This window comes from Liolophura sinensis, chromosome 12 (genome assembly GCF_032854445.1).
Source record: "Liolophura sinensis isolate JHLJ2023 chromosome 12, CUHK_Ljap_v2, whole genome shotgun sequence".
In the NCBI taxonomy this organism is placed as follows: domain Eukaryota; kingdom Metazoa; phylum Mollusca; class Polyplacophora; order Chitonida; family Chitonidae; genus Liolophura; species Liolophura sinensis.
In genome coordinates, this window is record NC_088306.1 from 8,799,770 (window position 1) to 8,819,988 (window position 20,219).

The 20,219-nt window shown below is 40.4% G+C and overlaps 1 protein-coding gene across 1 annotated transcript in view; it reads left to right on the forward strand.

Annotated features, from left to right (window-relative positions):
* The first annotated feature begins 5,498 nt into the window (after positions 1–5,498).
* Positions 5,499–20,219, forward strand: part of LOC135479278 (uncharacterized) — a 28,419-nt gene continuing 13,698 nt past the window's right edge. The window contains exon 1 of the mRNA XM_064759097.1: positions 5,499–5,736. The gene's annotated coding sequence lies outside the window, so the exon portion shown is untranslated. The remainder of the gene's footprint in view (positions 5,737–20,219) is intronic.

The window sequence follows — 20,219 nt, forward strand, 5'->3', positions numbered from 1 at the left end:
ACACATAACCTCAGGAAGATAATACATTGAGACTGCGGAGTGGCACCATGGGTTGCCGGCGGGGAATGCGATGGGTGATGGGATACGCGGAATGTGGGGTGGGCAGCGGGTGTGACCGATATAGATACCACTCTCCCAGCTTGAAGCGTCGGCATATCGTCACCTTCAAGTTATGATCTTGAGAGGGGGTAATGAATTCTTTAGGTCTTTAGGACTTGGTTTACACTTTCAACTCGGATCTCCTCAGGCGAAATAGAAAGGGATTACACATGTCCGGTATTAACACAGCGAGATGCCTAAACATAATTCTGCTGATCCTTGTCGTCCACATCCCCTACTGACTTCAAAACAGACTGACTGATATTTTCGTATCAAAAACTCTTGTCAAAGCACTTCTTTGCCATGATGTTTGTTGTCAAACAAAATAAAAACATGTTCAACATTTTGCATTTTATATATTATACTCTATTTATATTGCTCTGCCCTCCCACCATAATGCTGACTACCGTCGTATAAGTGAAGTATTCTTGAGTACGAAGTAATGCCTCAATGATACAAAAAATAATTATTGCAGTTCACTTGTATTACGCAGTTCTTTGTATTAGACTATTAATCAAAGCCCACCATTTGAAAAAATGTGTTAGAGAGGGTTATTCCTCAACAAAGGATGTTTGTGAAAGTGAATGTGCATATGACATACACACCCCATTGTTGGATTTCAGAAGAACAACTTATATGCAGCCTGCCATAAGAAGACAAGTCTTATTTTCTCTCCATTTCTTTTCTGGGTTTCTTGCCATACCGAAGATACCATTTTTAAATGGGTCATTTCTCAAAATATTCTGACATTTGTTACAAAAAGTTACCAATGTGATGCCGAATTACTGGAAATAAACAGTTTAAAAGTTTTGGAATAATACTTGGAATAATATAACACCGGGCGTGTGTTTAAAAAAAATGAATAAATAAACACACAAATCAAAGAGATGTAAAGACAAAGAACGGCGGCATGTTCTCGGGTGGTTGATTTGCCATAACGGTGGTCTTTAATTTATTTATTTGTTTGGTGTTTTACGCCCTACTCAGAAATATTTCACTTATACGACGACAGCCAAATCAATGGAAGAATGCTAAACCGTATTATTTATTGATGCTTGTAAGACCGCTGTTCAAATCTGTGTACGGTACTCATGAATTTTTGACTTAAACTAACAACTGTTTGCAGGCTTATGGGTTGAAGATTCAGGTGTTACACCAACCTTCACAAGGTACCTGACAAACCTCCAGATTTACAGCTGCAACTGAAGCAATAAGAGATGGATTCGGGCACGCGAACTCATTTGTCAAGGGCCTGATATTCACAATGAATCGGCTTTAGCCAAATTAAACCAGCGAGGCCCTTCCGTATTATTTAAGTCGTCCGTAAATTGAAAATGAGTATCCCAATAGCCCTTCATTATACAGACCGTTCCCTTCAAGCTGTATATACGCCTTAAAAATGGTGTGCCTAGTGCCTTTTAACAGATTTATACCTATTCTCGCAAGAATTTGACTATATATAAAAGTTTAGTTCTATAATTCTGCTTAACTCGAGGCTAGGGGCGGTATATTCTTCGCGTTGAGTAAGTTGGCCATGTTGGATATATGAATAGTCGCAAAGCTCAGCTTACATCCATATTTTGGCTAAGGAAAATACAAAAACTAGCCTGGTACATCCTTTATCTGCTAATTTAGTTTTTTTCACGTAAAACATTCTTTGCACCTTTCCAGGTTCATCAGGAAGTTTAAGACGGTCTGATGTCACACTGTCTTATCACATTTCTGTTACAATGACCTTTATAACTTAGACGCTTAAATAATGTTCACTGATAACTGCCGACAAAAGCGATCAATGCAATATAAAAGTTTGAATACGATAAACATTGTTTTCGTAATACTTTTAACCCCATATTCAAACAAATGTTTCCCTTATTTGACAGAGGTTAGCCCGGTGCAAACCATCGGTAAACGCCTTGAACCTTACAGAAGGTCACTGATTTAAAATCGAAGAAGGTCTGGATTCGAACTCACGGTGTCAGTAATTGTGGAGCTGATAGGCGCAGTGAAACAGCTTTTTAACCGCCTGAGCCAGCGAGATAAATAGATCAAGCTGCTTCGGTTTACATTTCACCTCTATTTCGTGGTGTAAAATAAGAAAACAAGCATTTCGACTTAGCCTTAAAAACAAACGGCTTGTTTTTCTTGAAGAACAAATTCTCTGAAAAAATCATTTCCAAACTCATTTACTATATCAACACTGCCATCCTAAAGCTGATGGTTTGGTTGTTTTTTTTTAAGATGTGGAAACACAGAACTATGAAAACTATGTACAGACACTTGTTTTGAAACATACCATACGAAATGAACCATGACAATGGCTGTTTTAGCCACCAGATTTACGCCTGTGACCTAAATCCACATCTTGTGACACTGTGTAACAAATACACATTCAAAAGTACTTGTGGTAAGCTGTGAGAAATGTTTGGCTGCCTTCCTAAAACCATGGAATAACACGACAATTTGCAACAGTTCCCGTTACACATCCTCCGCACTCACAGTCCGGATGGCTCTTCATTCGCCACACTCATGTCTCTCCCTATCCCCTTATCCTTTTGCGTCACGCTGCCCTGGTAAAGCTGCTCCACCCCAGGCGGTTGACAGTCACAGCTGGGGATCCGGAGATCAGGCAGTTAGTGCTTGTTTGCTTACCTCATGGCATCGGTCTTTGATCAGCCGCCAGTTTTAGCTGCACTAGATCGCACACATCTTTAACCATAAAATATATGACTCATCATTTTCACATGTTATTTAACCCTGAAGTTCAGGAATAAACCATTCGTTCAGTGATTAAATAATTAAGGGGCTAAATTACATGAGACTGCACAGTTCAAGAATAGAACAGCTAAACAAGATATATGTTTTGAAAAAGATCCCTATTTAATAATGTATTTATGGTACAAGAAACATATCGCAAATCTCTGCATGCCGGGATTAAAATTAAAGAAAGCTAAAATATGAAGTACGGTTCATCATATAGACAACTGAAAACTACGGGTAAAATTTTTTTTCAGATTTTTTGATGAGTGTTAAGGTATTGAAATATTTGAATACTATGGTAGGCTTTATGAGCCATATTGTACAGTATCTAGGAGCTCTGACGTCACGTCACCTTTTTCCTGATGTTTACCAAAACAAGGGTATTTTTTGGGGCATCATATCAATAATCCTTTAATCATGGGTAAGAAGAGTTATTCCAACATTCAGCGTCGTGATTAGAGTTGGAAAACCTTCCTGTGATGTTCCTAAACTCTTACAGTACAGTTCATAAAGCCTACCATATAATTCAAATATTTGAACGCCTTTCACTCTCTTCATAAAAATCTAAAAAAAAAAAAAATGATATATTTATGCATAGTTTTAAGCGGTCTATTTAGAGAGGCGTACTTCGATTTTTAGATTTTTTTACCTTTAAGGCTTATCAGCAAATCAGACGAACTATTACAGGTTTTATTTCCTTTACCGCAATCCTCTGTAACAGCAGGTTTATCATTTCCATCATTCATCACCCTACCACGTGCTTACAACAATCATCTCGACTGAACGTAAGGCTTCTTCTGTTACATTAAATGAATTCGTACAACAAATCCTGTTGTCATTGGAAAGGAGACAAGATACTACACTGTCTCTTTGGCTTGGAAACCCATTTTCAGCCCTTCTCTTCTATATCTGCAGTTCTTTCAATAATTTCAGTCCTACAAATCTACGCATGACCTCACAAAGCACACTGGCCTGATAAGTCACACTCAAGGGTCAACAGAGTAGAATCAAGCTATTAAAACAAATGCCCTCATTTACAGATATTACGGATAATCATAATTCGATGTTGACGTGTATCATGTTGTGTAATAATTTAAAATTTTATATAAAATAATAAAAAAAAGTCTGTATAGCTATGCATAATTATATGACTATGTTGCGGGTATGTGTATGCACAGGTCAACCCTCATGGGGACTAACAAAAAGAAAGCTGGAAAAATATCAACGTTTCTGATAAAGTAGCGTAGATTCCTGGACATTTACGGGGAGTTTTCCTCTTCCGAAAGTTTAAGTAATACAGTATTCAGATGATATTGATTGTATAACAAAAAACAACCCAAGCATCGCCCAATCAGAATTTCTTTCAGTAGTACAGATCTGGCAACCAGTTTTCCCCCATAATTTATTATACGTCACGTATTTTGTCAGGACTGATTATCTGGTAACTTGATAATTATATGTACGAATCTAGGTGTAGAGACATTTGTATACCTTTCCTCAACTAAAATAGATTTTTCGGGTCAAAGGTCGAAAACCAACATCCAAAACAACGATTAACGCAAACCATCAAACAGCTAAAAAAGCACAGTAAGAAAGTAGGACAGATTAGAATATAATTAAGACGAACAGCATAGGGAGAAACAACAGAGCAGTGTGATGTAGTTAGCAAATGGTCACGCGTAACTGGTCAAATACGACCTGTTGTCAATTTACCTGTCAATTGACCTCAGTTAGGGTTTTATTCCAACTGTTCATGTAAATACATAAGTAGTAGCAAATTAAAAAATGCAGTGATGTTAACTGCAATTCGTTCGACGTCACTGGTTTAGAATTACTCAAAATGTCGTGTTGTAATCATATTTGACACACAATACCATTAACAGAAATATTAATAGAATTATAGAGACCTTTCAAAACGTGAAGCCAGCGTTTGGTAAACGAATGCTGAAATCGTAAATTCCATCATGGTGCAAATGAACTTTTTGTGAACGAACAATTGCAAAAACACGTGAGGAAACGCAAACAATTTAATGCATGTATTGAAACTCATATTTATGGTTGATCTAGATATTATATGACAATTGATTTGAAGAAAAAGAACACATTAATTAAAGTGTCAAGTGTGACATTTTACTACAGCCATTAATCTTTATACTTTTGTTGGTTGGTTGGTTAAAATTTCTTTTTTTATGCTGTTTGGTTTTGTGAAACCATGACATTTGAGTTTATAGCCCGAACAAACCCATCCAAATGTCAAATGCGTTTACAGGTGAAATCAAACCATGTATACCTAGGGCTGTGTATTTTTTCAAACAATTCAGTACAGAATGTTGGGTTGTGACTGAGCATAACATGTGCTGAAGGGTTTGACGTCCTGTTTTGAAATTCCTGATGTGATCACAGAATATGAACACAAATTTCAAAGCTGAGAAAACAGTGGTCTTTGATTACACACGTGACTGCACAATGTAGCGCACACGCGCAGTCATGTGACCGCTTTCTGAGTCATTCGATTGGTCGAGCGATCTATTTTTAGCCCAGCCGCAGCGAGTTAAAGCGTGTGTTTACGTTTGTTGGTTCACAATCAGCTGATCCTTCTTACATCAGTGGAGGACTAGTGCAAGATCGGCTGCTCAGTCAAAACATTACAGGGAATGGAGAGGGGTTAGGGGTCAGAACTACGGCAGGACAGGACACGTGTTCAACCCCTTGATTTTGAGAGACTGTACCACCACAGAAGCCCGTTCTGTTGTAAACAGCCAGGCGTCTAAGTAATGGTGCTAAACCCTTTGTTAGACCACCAGCTGAAGATCTGTATCTAGGGGAGTCTTACGCAGGCAGGCTACAGTCCACCAGCATCCCGAAGGCCGTAATACAACCGTAAGTACAAAACATTCCCTGTATTTCTAGCCATTTACAAGGCCACACGTGTAACATCACTGAAACTACTGTATATCATACGCTAGGTATATGGTAATATTTAAAAGTAAGCACAGCAGTATCTAGGCCAGCTATCTATAGTTCGACGTAAACACCTTTGGCTTCGTTCCACATGCTTGCCGTGCCGGTTGGAAAGTTACCCGGGGTCGGACAGAAATTCGGTGAAACCCTTCGGGAAAGGGAGTGGCCCGATCTGCTGTAAAGCCGACATTTTTTTTGTTCATATTAGCCGTACAGTGTTAGAATTGATCTGCGTAGTACACAGTGGTGTGCTAACAATTCTATCATACTCTATGTGTGTGTGTGTGTCTGAGAGAATTTATGAATGAGCCGTATTTTACATGGTTTGCAAATTTTCGTAGAGTCGAATATGCAAAGGCCAAGGCTTCTATCAGTTAAGAAAATAATTAAGCCCATGTCATGGTAATGTGATGCTTTCACAAAGGACATCACAAAGACGCAGCCAGTGATTATATACTTTGTATTTAAGCAAATGGAGCAGTATAACTGTGTGCAATGTGTATGAGCAATACCTGGGTGACGGCATGACCCTTCAAAATGAAGTGTTCGCCATACTGGTGGTGATGTAAAATTTACGTGATAATTCGAGATTGGACGGTTGAGTGCTTTGTTGTCTTTGACGACTTCCGCCTCGTCGCTACCCATCAATGGCCAGCTAATACGCCGTCTCCGACGGGCTAAATTTACCGTGGGTATGTCAGATCGATCTTGCCATTCCCAGTGAACGAGGCAGGCGGCCTGATGCCGCGTCGCCTATACAAGAGATATAATTCTGGCTCCCCATTCCTCAAAACCATGAGAGTCTCACGATCGTATTCCTTTGTACATGTATGACTGGTTTTCTAGAGCATTGAGAATGGTTTATAAAATACGACGCAGTTCTAAATGGATATACGTACTTGTATACAAAGAAGCCAATAGATCGACTTTGTTGATAGGACATGTTGTAAATGGAACCATCCGTGGGGTCGTATTATGTGTGCTGCTGTTGGGAAGTATATCCGCCCCATGGTGCTTCGCCCAGGCATGGTGCTTCACTGAAGCATGGCTGCCCTATCAATACGACGCACTAGCTTAACACGACAGCACGCATCGCGTCTCACCGCGAGCCAAGGACGATGACGTAATACCAGCTCCGGCAGGTTTGATGAGCAATTTAGCAGATTGTGAGAACCATTTGCTGCTGACCCTTCAATTCGTGACCGTTCCATTTTATCGGTATGTTTACAACTTGTGTTGCCTAGAGCTACATGTATGAAATTGGATTTTCACTTACCAAGGGTAATATTAAAGCTATATATACTAGTATAGCTGGTAAAACCAGGGCAGGGATGACAGAGTGATAGTTGGAAATGGTCACACATAAGCGATGAAACCCTGTCTCAGGCAGTTTACCTCAGTTAGGGTTTTGTTCTGTCCACTTAAAGTGCTTAAACAGTCGACCACTAGTGGCAATCCGGTGCAGTGCTGTTAATAGCTTTATATCAGACTTCGTTGGTCTAGATTTAGTCAATGCCGTGTTCTCATCACAGTGACATGAGAACAATGCAAAGGGGATGCTCATTTTCATCCCAGTTTATTAAAACACAATAACATGAAAACTTGACCAGGTCTCAGGGATGCTTAGTGCACCAGCAGAATCCTGGTTTATCACAGATGTGACTAGTCATTTGTGATGATGTTGTCATGGGGATAGAACACGTTGTTACAGCCGGGTGATGGCCGCGGTACCACTGTCACCGGTGATAATTTGAGGTTATCAACTGTTGGTTCTATTCAAGTCATATACCAAAAAAGTAAACAATACAATCTATCGCCACTCAATGATTAATGTAAATACGTTAATAATCAGGTTAGTGGGGCAACGATACGGGCCGATGACCCAGTTAACAGAAGAACGTCTTTTATATGCCAGCTGATATATCTGGGCCTGTTTATGCACGCAATCGAAGCTCACTTAGCGTTTTTTAAATGTACCCATGGTAACGATGTTGTATTTATATGCTGCCATAAAATCCAAGTTACGCCACTGGCCACAAGTAAGAAATTGCACTGAATGTCACATGCGAATAGTTTTGAGTAGATACATTGATAAATGCAAGGAACAAGACAGTTACTTATTAACGGATGAAAAACTTCTTATTTATTGCACACGATGTTTCGATGCTGATGTAAACATCGTTTCCACGTGGTAATATGGCTTCCTGTTATCGGCATCAAAACGTCATGTATAATGAATAACACATTATTATCAATTTAATTAGTAATTTCCATGTTCGAGTTACCAATCAGCCTCAAAATGCTCAGATTGTAACATGGTTTTGTTGCCTGTCTTTTTATTGGTTTGAAAGCCCAGAACTGCATGCATATGTGTATTCGTTATTTTACTTATTTATTTGATTGGTGTTTAACGCGGTATTCAAAAATATATCACTTATACGACGGCGGTCAGCATTATGACGGAAGGAAACCGGACAGAGGTGCGGGGGTGGGGGGGGGGGTGTTGATGGGTGTTAGTTGGGAGATGGGGGAACTCTCGTCCATCCGTAGGTTACTGGAAAGTCTTCCCGCGTACGTCCCGAGAGGAGACCAGCATAAGCTGGGCGTGAACTCAACATTGGCCGCATTGGTGAGACCCGTTATTCATATACTGGGGCATAGTATCCCACATCCAGTTTACTTGTCACTGCTTTAGACAAGCTGCGTCAAGTCAAAATATTCAGTTGCGCTAATGTTATTGTAGGTTAAATGTGATGTCACAGCAGCGGTTTGAGTGATCCTAGAGCAGTGACGTTTAACAAATTGTAATCATCATAACTGCATTTTTGTTACCTAATTCTTCGGAAGACATGGTGCTAGGGGAGGCGTTAAGCATTTTCAAGAACAGTTGGAATAAAACCCTAACCGAGGTATATCGACAAGAGGACCATATTCCACCGGTTACGCGTGACTTTTTGGCAGTTATCTGTTCTTCCTCTCTATGCTTGTGCATCTTAATTATGTCGTAATAGGCCTGTATTAGAGTCTGTGGCAGCCAGGATAGACATTTCCAAATCAAATCCGGATACAAACAGTCTTGTTATTTAAAACCCGTACAGGGATGTATAATTAAACAGCTGCAAGGCCATAAACTTGAAAGCTCTACCACGTGGGCACAATCCAGTTGATATTAATTACCAGCTTTATGCTGACACGTACACCGATGATGCCAGACCCTGATCTATATTGGCTTTGTCGACTGACCTTGTATGTGTAAGGTATTTCTGTACCATATGTTGGTAATTGGTGTTTTGCTGCACCTGTGTGAAACATGGATACATAGTTACTGTATGCATCAGCTATATTTTGGTACATGCACAGTCAGACATGATTGTGTCTAATTCCGCTGAACCTGTGACTGGGAGCTGCTTGCCCTGTATTCATCGTATTGAATTATATCGCTGCGTTGAATATATCAACACTTTCAGTCAAAGCCCATCTGAGTTACATATTTTGCTATCAATAACTGATATTCCAGCATGGTAAACGATTTCAATACTGATTTTACTCATTCGCCTTGAACATACATTTCGTCTTTCCAACATCAATGAAAACTGTTGACCGTTTCTCTGTACATGATTCCGTCCTATTTTCATACCTTATATGTACTTTCTTATTTCTTCGGTGGTTTGTGTTAAGCGTCGTTTTGGGAATTGGCCTTGCGATTATTGACCTGAAACGTCCTAGCTGGTTGGCGGCTGGTATACGAATGTCTTTCTCGACGCACAGATTACATGTAGATAATGTTTTTTGGCCCAATTCATTTCTAGTTTAATGTTTGAAATTGCGAAATAAAAGACTACATTATAGAGTAAAAGCATTGACGACTGTGTGATAGTTGGAAAATGTCACATGTAGTACCGTTGAAACACGCCTTCTTATCAGTCATACGAATGTAAACATTAGGTTTCCAAAGCTCTGTGTTTGTTAATGCTGTAAAGGACAAGAAAATAAGGTAGTGGGTGAAATGATCGGCTTTGAATAAATTAATTCCTTCATGCATCACACGTTTTATTACCGACCCTGGTATTTGGGCATATGCTTGTGAATGTCTTTTCACCCGTTCGATTACGGTGATGTGGAGAATTCGTTTTACAATGATATAGATCTAGGTTAAATATTTTTATGTCTCTATAGCTGTAGACGACTAGTCACATATCAACACTTGGAGGACTGAGACAGTTGGAGATAGTGGCAGCGCCAGTCCTTAACTAGGTCATATTACCCACAACTGTTACATAACGCGCTTCTCATTGTGTAGCTACCGCCATCTAAACAAGATATACTTTATATGGAGCAATTCATGTGATGACACGAAATGACTGACTGAAAACAAAGACTGGTTCTCGCGTACCGCCAAAGGGAATTGTTCAGCTGTTATTCCCAGAGTAATTACTTTTAGTTTTAATATAGTGGCATTTCAGACAGATGTGCCGTAACTTGCGTTCGAAGTTGTAATGACTACCTTTGATATGTATGAATTACCTACATTAATTAAATATTATTATCCAAATAATTATTGAAATAAGTCTTGTGAATGGCATGTCGCCATCGGCGATGTCGCAGTCCTCGCCGGGAACTATCTTCTGTCGTGTACCCGTGTTTTTGTTTTTATTTATTTATTTATTTATTTATTTATTTATTAAATAAATCAATTGATCAATTGAAAGGCATGCCTCCACACTGGTATATGTATATGTCACTTTAACCTTTGAATGGCAGTTCATTGGTTCGCATGTAGCCTAAGTCGCTTAAGTAGCATAAAAAAATACAAAAAAAATTTACCCTAAAATGAAAGGTTTAATGAGTAACTGCAAGGGGGAAGGATCTGATAAGTATTCCTTAACCATTTTCATCTTAACAACGCAGTAATGAGTTATTTTACACACATTACAGATCCTTTATAAGCTGCGCTTGTGTCTATTCTTTATAACCAATGATTCGCGTGTTGAAACGGCAAATGCCTGACACTCCCGAATAGGCGTTATCTCAGACATCAGGTTTCACCATCAGCTATGAAGTCATGAGTAACGCATATGAAGTCCGATGTGTGTTTATGGGCCGATATCTCTACGCATCCATCTGTGCTGCTGCGACCTAGTCTACGTACGTGTACTGAATGACCCCACCAAGGCTGTGTGTACCAAGCGCAGCTTGATGGTAATAGTACATTTTTGCCTCGCTCTGGCATCTTGTTACCGAATCTGACTAATACAAACCATGTGACTGTCTGGTTTTCTTTGCAACATGTCATAAGAATGAAAACAAACTTCATTTTGACTGAATATCGTCATTTGCTCTAAACAACTGACTTCAAGGTTAATATAAAAAAAAGTGATGTAACAGGTAAGAATAATGAATTGTGACATATTGGCTAGCCCTACAAGTAAATATGTGTGGATGTTAGACAGTAAATCGTTACACTGGACACCTGTTTTGGATATTTTACATCTGCCCATGGTTTGGTCTTAATGTGTATAAATTAAGTGGACGAACGCATAGTTAGTATATTAGCGTTTGGGGCGAAAGCTTAGCCAGTTTGACTGTATCTGGCCTCTCCTTAACAGAGATATATGGTAGTGACAGTACTGCACGTGTTATGACGATATTACCTCCAGGTGTTGTCAGAGGTGATAATCACAGCTTGTCATCACTTACAATCGAATATTGATCATAGCTGAACCCGGGTGGTCAGCGAAACGGAAACAGAAGGCCGCGATTACCGTTAACCGATTGAGGTGAGGTGGGGTGGGGGGTGGGAGATGTCTATGGTTAAGGGTGTGTGCGGTGGGTGGTCAGGAGGTAGAAATCGATTGTGAATATTGACAGCATGTCCTTGACATCTACTTGTTTCGGCTGATCGGACCTTAACGCCTGGTCGAACTCTGCAATATGTTCAGTTCACTAGCCACGCGGAAACGCAAATCACCGTCCAGGCTAAATTAAACTATCGATCCCTCTTGTGGTCCACTGGAAAGGTGGCGTCCTGGTGTCCTGGATATAGCGCACATAGTCAAATGTTCTTTCGATGTAAATGTGTGCGAGGACTGCAAGTAGTGGAAGTGGAATTGTCAGGTTGACATAATGGGGAATCCGACTCTAACTGATAATATTTAAAAGTATGTTAATTTAACGAAGGCGTCTGAGGCACCGTGTTTCTGCTATGCCTTACAATTACCTTTCAGTTCAGTTTATTTTAACTTGGCTGAATACGTGAACTAGGGAACTGTCAAACGTAAGGCACTGTATACCAAACCCCTCCCACTCACCTCACCTCAAATGACCACAACGGATTGGTTGTAACACAGATTCGAACTCTGTCTGAGCAATACCCTTAATGGTTTAATCAATCAGATCTCACGCAGATCTCGCATATTAGATATTGTCAATACCTCACAGACCCCCCCCCCCCCCCACCTTTCCGTGTCTCCAAGTCTGGAAAATGCTACTACATTGGTTACAGGTAGTTTTTTTTTTTAACTTCAAAAATTGCATTATACATATACATAGCTTTATGATTAGTAAGATCAGCAGTTAACATCACTTCATATTTTTTTTGGACGTAGCTCTGCTCATTCTGCTAACGTCTGCAGCCTCGACAGTGTGATAGCCGGCGAATGGTCACACGCAACTCGTTACACATGGCTGCCCGTCAATCTACCCCAGTCATGGTTTCACTCCAACTATACCTGCAAATGCTTAAATAGTAGCAAACCACACGTTCCCAGCCTACTGTCCCATAAGTGCCAGAATAAACTGTTATCTGTACAATATGTGCCGTGGACAATGCCCAAACCTTCTATTGTCACATGTAGGTGTATTGCGCGACCTACTTGACATCAATCACTGACTACGGATTCCTTCGTCGTCATGTGACTGAAAAATTGTTAAGTACGACGTTAAACCTCAATCACTCACTCACTCAATCAATCAATCATTGATTTCTGTCTTAACAGAGGTTTCGGCTAGATTTACAAGATTACGGTACTCCCAAACCATGTGTACTTCATGTTTTACCCTCGACCCCGTTATCTGTTTCACGACCGCCGAATGTTAACACTGATCTGTGTTACTAGATATTTGGCTTATAGCACGGTTATGTAATCGTTACTTGGTTTGTCCAACCTCTTTGGTGCAGGCGTACACAATGGCTGACCTAATCCTTACATCTGACATGAAATTTCCACGATTCCACTGATTTCATTGATTTCGGGGCCTTCATTTGGTGGCAAGAAACGGTCGACCACGATCTCTTGTGTGATCCTATGTGACAGGAGAAATCCTTGGTAATCACGTGTCATTAACCAATAGGACGTTTGACGTCCAATGCCATTATCCTCGATATTAGGCATTTAAATAACATTGTTTTCCTTGTTATCCGAATTATTTCTAGTAAACCAAAAGGACAATAATGGATTGTAGCTGTATTATTATCAAGTAGTTATTTTACGCCGGCTTGCAGCACAAGGCATAGCACTATAGATTGCACACTATATAAGCCTGCAAGTCCGCATGCGTTATGCCATTAGCATACTGGATAAAGCACAAAGATACGTTAGAATTTTTCTCTGTAGTAATGTACGTGTAAATATTTGACATATCTATGGTAGGTAGCATACGTACTGTGCACTGTCGCAGTCGTAAACATAATGCACAATGCAGTTGAATATCGCTATGTTGTAAATAGTTGTAGGAGATTCTGCAGAGTACAAAAAATGTTGTGCTACCTCAGCAGTATCTGTCTCCAGTAGATACCTGTCTGTTTCTGGTGGCATGCCTGCACGTACTGCTGGCGGCGATTTTGTGTCTTATCCACTCCAGGATTCTGTGGATTTGAAAGGCGGTTATAACGAACAAAGCTATAAGCGGATGAAAAAAAATCAACATATCTCTGGTGAAAGGTTCTCCTCGGTATGTGTTCAACAGATCAAAAATCCTACCTGAGGCAAATTCATTTAAGCTGAGACAGTTCACTATATAATGGTGGGGGGGGGGGGGGACTGGGGGCTATTCCAATCTTTGAATTATGGGGAGTTAAATATGCTATAGACAGTCATTGTTACGTATGTTCTAACTGCATTTTGTAGGTTGTCGAAGCATTTTGGTATGTAGCAATACGAAGGCAAATGTCCGGTTGCAACAGAAACAAAGTACTAAAACATAATTAGCTATAACTTTGTTGGAACGGCACTAACAATAGCCCCCCTCGTAACAGCATCAAGAATAGCCCAGTGACAACAGCACGGGCGATTATAGCCCTGCACCAGACACACCCGAGCCAAGTTTCACCAAGCGGCGCACGACATTTTTTATCGTACATTTATCGTTCGATACTTTGTACGTCACTATTTCCATACTATTATCCTAAAAGTGCAGTTATCGTACATGTATGATATCTGTGTGGAACTGTGCCCAGCTCCGGTGTAGCAGCACCGTTATAGTTACATACATTAGGGTTGCTAGGGTGTCCTAATTTAATCGACTGGTCCAGAGAATGGAACACGCATTTTTAATTATCTGTGTCAGGAGCTGTTGACTGAATATTAAGCTGAAGGCATTTTTTCAGTTATGAGCTGTGTGTTACACGCAAGAACTCAGTGATGTGCGATGTTTACTTATCGCGTGCGTCAAAGATGCCAGCGGCGAAATAATTTTTTTTCCTGCAAAAGTTGACATATAACGCCGTTGCAATGATTGAAGTCACTGGGTGCGTGGCATGTGTACCAGTGAACTGTAAAGGCATCAGTGAGACTGGCTGCTTCCCTGTAACAGAGCTGTAAAACTGTAAAAGAGTGTCTACTACTTTACTGGTACCTGTATACTTGACACACTTATTGGTGGTGCAGCAGGATTCTGTTACTACTGTACTACTTGTATATTTGTTCGAACTTTGTCAGTTTGTGTAACAGCGCCCTATTCAGGCAAACTGAAACAAAGACTACAACTGTACTGTTATTTGTATAATTGATTAAACTTGTACTCTACTGTACTTTGTATAACAGGGCTCATCAGACAAAGGCCACTGTAATATCACAACATATACTTGTATATTTGACAGAATTTGCTGTTCATGCAATTGTTCTGGCACATCTTCATAGACTAGGATTTATTTTATTTATTTATTTCATCGGTGTTATGGTGAGAGAAAACCGGACAGAGACCGGGGGAAATCCACGACCATCCGCAGGTTGCTGGAAGATCTCCCCACGTACGGGCTGAACTGGACTTGAGCTCACACCGACCGCATTCTGGGGTCATCGCGCTACGCTAGCGTGCTAACCAACCGAGCCACAGAGGCCACCACATAAACCAGGATTTTGCTGTGGGCTAAGCATCCCTTTGCATTGTTTTAAAGGAGAAGAAAATTTAAATATCAATCAAATACCATTGAAAAGAGTGCATTTCCTCGCAGGCGCATGCCATAAAAAATTCTAATATGTACCTCAAGCTGATAAATTATAAATAAAGTCAGCGCCAAAATCCGCTGTGGGCGATTCCATTTTGCCTAAGAACTAGTCCTGAAGTCTTCTGTGTTAGGAGGAGAATTGCCGTCGGAAACCGCCGAAGTGCAGTTCGTACATTTCCGGTAGAACTCCTTTCCCAGAAGGTAGCAAACAGTACAGTTTGTTTTCCGCTGGACGATCGGGAAATTGGAATGTTGGACGTAGGTTCCGAGTTTACACGAACAAGCCGGCAGTGTTAACGACTCTCATTGGCTGAGAGGCAACATACCCCCAGCATAAATTACAAGGTGTTAAAGATGGAGGACGCCATGGACTCAGCGATTTATGCCAGTTTTGCCGTTTTCAGGCTTTACGTGTATGGCGAGGAAAAATCGCAAAATTACGCAGCAGGCACCATCAGATAGAAAAAAATGTGCTCTTTTCATCCTATAGTGTCACGTTTTTAAGTTTTCTTCTCCTTTAATGTAATCGTATGTTAATTGTGATGACAACACAGCACTTAGAATATTTCTTGACCAGTGACGTCTAATAAATTGCAACTGACATCAATGCATTTCTTTACTTAAGCCATGGTGCTTGAGGGGAGGTGTAAATTGCTACTATTCACGCATTTACATGAACAGTTAGAATAAAACCCTGACAAAGGTAGACTGACAAGAGGCCGTATTGCACGAGTTACGTGTGACCATTTTCCGGCTATCACACTGTCGTTGCTGCTCTAGTTTTACTCTCTGTGCTGTACGTCTTTAATTAAACCTACTACTGACTACACTTGTGTACATGCATACGATGAAATATTCTGTATGGGGAATATCGCGAGAATCAGCATGCATGGGGCTAGGGATGTCTATTAATTGTGTGGAACTAGATCGCCACGTTGTATATATGAACAATTGCAATCAAAGCGCAAAAAGATACATATTTTCTTAACGACTATTTATGTACTTATATACTAGCCGGTGCCACAGGCCTGGATGTTTGTATCTTAGTTCTCAGTCAACAGGTGGTGTTTAACTTGGTTCGTGTTGAAGACAATGCACACGTGTTTCTTATTTGTGTTTGGCAAAGGTCGCATTCTGATAAAGGAAATGTGTAAATAGGACAAACTTTGTTGTTTATAACCGACTTTCGCCCTCTCGATTACATCCATTCTGAATGCCGCTGTCTGGAATGATTCTAATCCAATGTAAAGGGAAATGAGCAAGATGTGAAGCAGGTTTGGGTGCAGCGTTCTACGGGCCGTCAACCTGTCGACTGGGGCAGGGCGCGGGTGGGGGGGGAGTAGTGGTTGGTTGAAGTGTTGACAAGTTCGAATAGTGACTTGGGGCTGCATGGGAATTCATCGTGTTGAATTAGATATAGGAACAATTGCAATCAAAGCACTACTGATATATATAGTTTGCTATGGACAACTTAGATACTAGCATGGTACAGGATTTGAATATTGATTTCACTCATTCGCCTTGAACATAGGTTGCCCTTTTCTAACATCACTGAACAGTGTTGACTGCTTCTCTTTGCATGATTCAGTTCTAATTTCGTACTTTATATACTTTTTTAGTTCTTTGGTGGTTTGTGTTTAACGCCGTCTTTGGAGGGATTTTAAAACTTCAATATTACAGTTATCTACGGCGTTAGACTTCAAGTATGAAAAGCCATCTTTTCTACACCAAACACCCCACCGTAACCCTTCCTATCACTAATCTACACCCCAACTGTCTAAACCTCATGAATGGTATTAAGCCACTAACTATCTTCACAACAAAAATGCCTTACGTGATCTCACTTACAGCGCAGAGAGTCAAGTTGTCTTGTTCATGACATGCTAGCTGGGGATACTTGCTAAGTGGATGTCTTCATTTAAAAACGCTTCTATCAAGAGGGTTCATCTCACGTTTTTGTCATCTCTCTAATCGTCTTAAAAAGCTGAAAGCTCTTAAACCCGCCCACTGACACAATCGCCATTGGTAAAGCGTCAATCACAACAATGGTGTCAGTCTTGCACCCCGGGCAATAACCGGGCTCACAATCCACGATAGGCACAGAGCTTTACACACCCTATCCATTACATTATAGGTATAGCTGGTCAGAGAGAGGGAGAGAGACATACAGAGCAATTATACTGTTTTTGAAGGCAGTAAATGTGAGTGGGTAGGCAGACAGGGAACAGTTCGTTAAAACCAAGCCTTTCGAGAAAAGGTTTTTGAGTAGTAAGAAGTGTCAGATAATTGACAGCTCACCTCTCCTACCCGTGACACCATTTGTAACTATCTGCAAAGCAAATGTAATGTTTGAAAATCTCTTCCAACTCACTATTCACACTCGTAAACACTTTAAACAACCTCCCGTCGACAGGTTGTCAGCCCCTAGAAGGCGGCACGCTTATCTGTTCCACATCTCGCTCACTGCCCTTTATATTGGACTAGAATCATTGGGATATAAACAGTGTTTGTCGGATTCAGACACTTCCTTCATCAGCCTACACAGAAATGAGGAATACGTGTACTGTGTATACAACACGAACCTAGTTTAACACCTGTAGATCGGGAAAATGATGCAGGCCTAGTCTTGGTACCGGTCTACTCATAGCGTACAGTGGAGATAAATGACTAGGGAAGTTCCCGACCTTCACCATAAATGTGAAAATAGCGTTCTAGATCAGTATTATAAGGAAATGTTTGGCGGGGTTCTGACAACTTTACATCACATGGTTTTTTGTTTCACTCTATGTCGGACGTAAAGCTAAATTGATCTGTCCAGGTTTGAAGTTAATCCCGTTATAGTGTAGGTTGAGTTTAGAACATGTTGCAAATCGCCATGGTAGATATGCAATTTTAATGCAAATGTAATTTAGTAATTAGTTTTCCGATGAGTCGTAGCTGTCTACAACGTGTGCTTGAACTATTACGTAATTTAGTTGACAGGTAAACCATGGTCATATTTGCATGTGACGCCCTTTGACCTGATACAATCGCGTGATGGACTAAGTACATATGCCCTCTGACCTTAAGTGAGTTGAAAAGTGAGAGCTTAGAGTTGAGGGGATTATCGCTGGCGCGCGACTACTCGAGATAAACATACATGTAGAATGTCGCACACATCTGGTTGTGCTAGCATTGATAGTCTGCATGACCCTGTGTATTTCAGTATTATTTCTTTGCTGATACGTCTTCATACACATTTCCACCCACTTTTATTGCTAAGCACGTGGCCTGGTTTTATGAACACATTTATATTGGCCAAACAGTGTTGGGAATTGGCCCTGTGATTATTGGCTGGACTCTTTCTTTTTGGTTGAGGGCTGATAAATACATACTAAATGAATGTTACTTGAACATATTATGAAAAGGTGCACTAAAACGTTTTCAGTGATACTTGAAACAATATCAAACAAGTATTGCCTAGCAATGTCGCATGTAGGAGATAGGGCAGAGCGTTACCGTATTTATACACGAAATTTTCCCACAGACAACTGTCAAATCACGGTACACAAGACAAAGCATTAGCAGCTGAATGTCTTACATGTACTACACCTAAGCCATGATTTGATGACCTCACAGGTCTATGTGTACGAGGTCTTGACGTCTAGAATGAAACTGGACACGCCATTGACAGGCACATGACCGCGCAAAGTTTAACCGTAGTCCTACTTCACCGTACAGTCCAAGTCCTACCAATCGCATGTTAGCTATATGGTTTTGTCATTTCCATTCTTTACAAGCAAGCTCTTTGATGTGGTGCTATATGCACACACACACTTACGGGAAGTTGTCTCAAGGACGTATTTTGGCCTAACTCCTTAATTTGTGTCTTAGCGACCCAAGTCTAAAGTTCTGATGGAGACAACCCAGGATTAAAATACTGTATTGACTCTAATGTTCATGACGAGATACATTTACAGAGCAGAATACAATGGCGGATTTAAACAACGTATCCTCCCCATGACAAAGGTAATATTCTTACATTCTTACAACTGTCTTAGGATATATAAAGACGAGCTAAAGCAATATGTTTTCCAACGGACTTCATGCTGAAGGATATTTTCCCCGTTATACAGATGCCATTTTTTCTGAGCATATGTATTCTATTTATTTGTCACATGATTTAACGTGAACATATCAATTTACATGGGCATGCGCCAAATGCACCATGAGATAAGATCTAACCGCCCGAATCTAACATGCATGCATTTTCGTTTCCTCCTGACGCGGTACAAATTAAAATATGTATCTACGGGCGTGACACTATGATAGTTTAAGGCAAAATCCATCTAATATCGGTACAGTATTACCACAGAAGGGGATATCACGGTTGTTTTAGCTTGGCACCTGTCCTTAGTTCAAATGGCCTAGTGATCATTCAGCAGCATTAAACAATGCCTTCCTTTAACTGTAATGAGTTCCGTCAACATTAAGTGAAAATCATGGTTTGGCAAACATAGAAGTGATCTATGGCGCGTTCTGTAAAATGCTCTGTCGTTGTTGTTGTTGTAGCTCAAATAACGGAAGTTTATTTTTGGCACAAGCTGAAATAACCCGTTATAGGCGCAACAGAGGCATGCGTTTGTATTTACGCCATGATGAAAGAAATTGTGTAATAAACGTGGCTCGGGAATTCACATCTGAAAAGTGTGAATGATTTCAATGGTAAACATATATGGATATAAAGACTATAGCTTAGCAAGTATAACTAGAGCAGCGCGGCAATCCGGTCTGTTGTCAGTTTAACTCAGAGAGGGGTTTACTCGAACTGTTCAGATAAATGTCTAACAGTATCAACATACGCGAGCTGGAACCATGGCATTTGGATGTATTCGACCATGTGCTTTCGAGGCTGCAACGTACACAGGTAAAGCGTTTGCATCTTACAAGGAGTCCCGGCTTCAATATCGAGATCAGT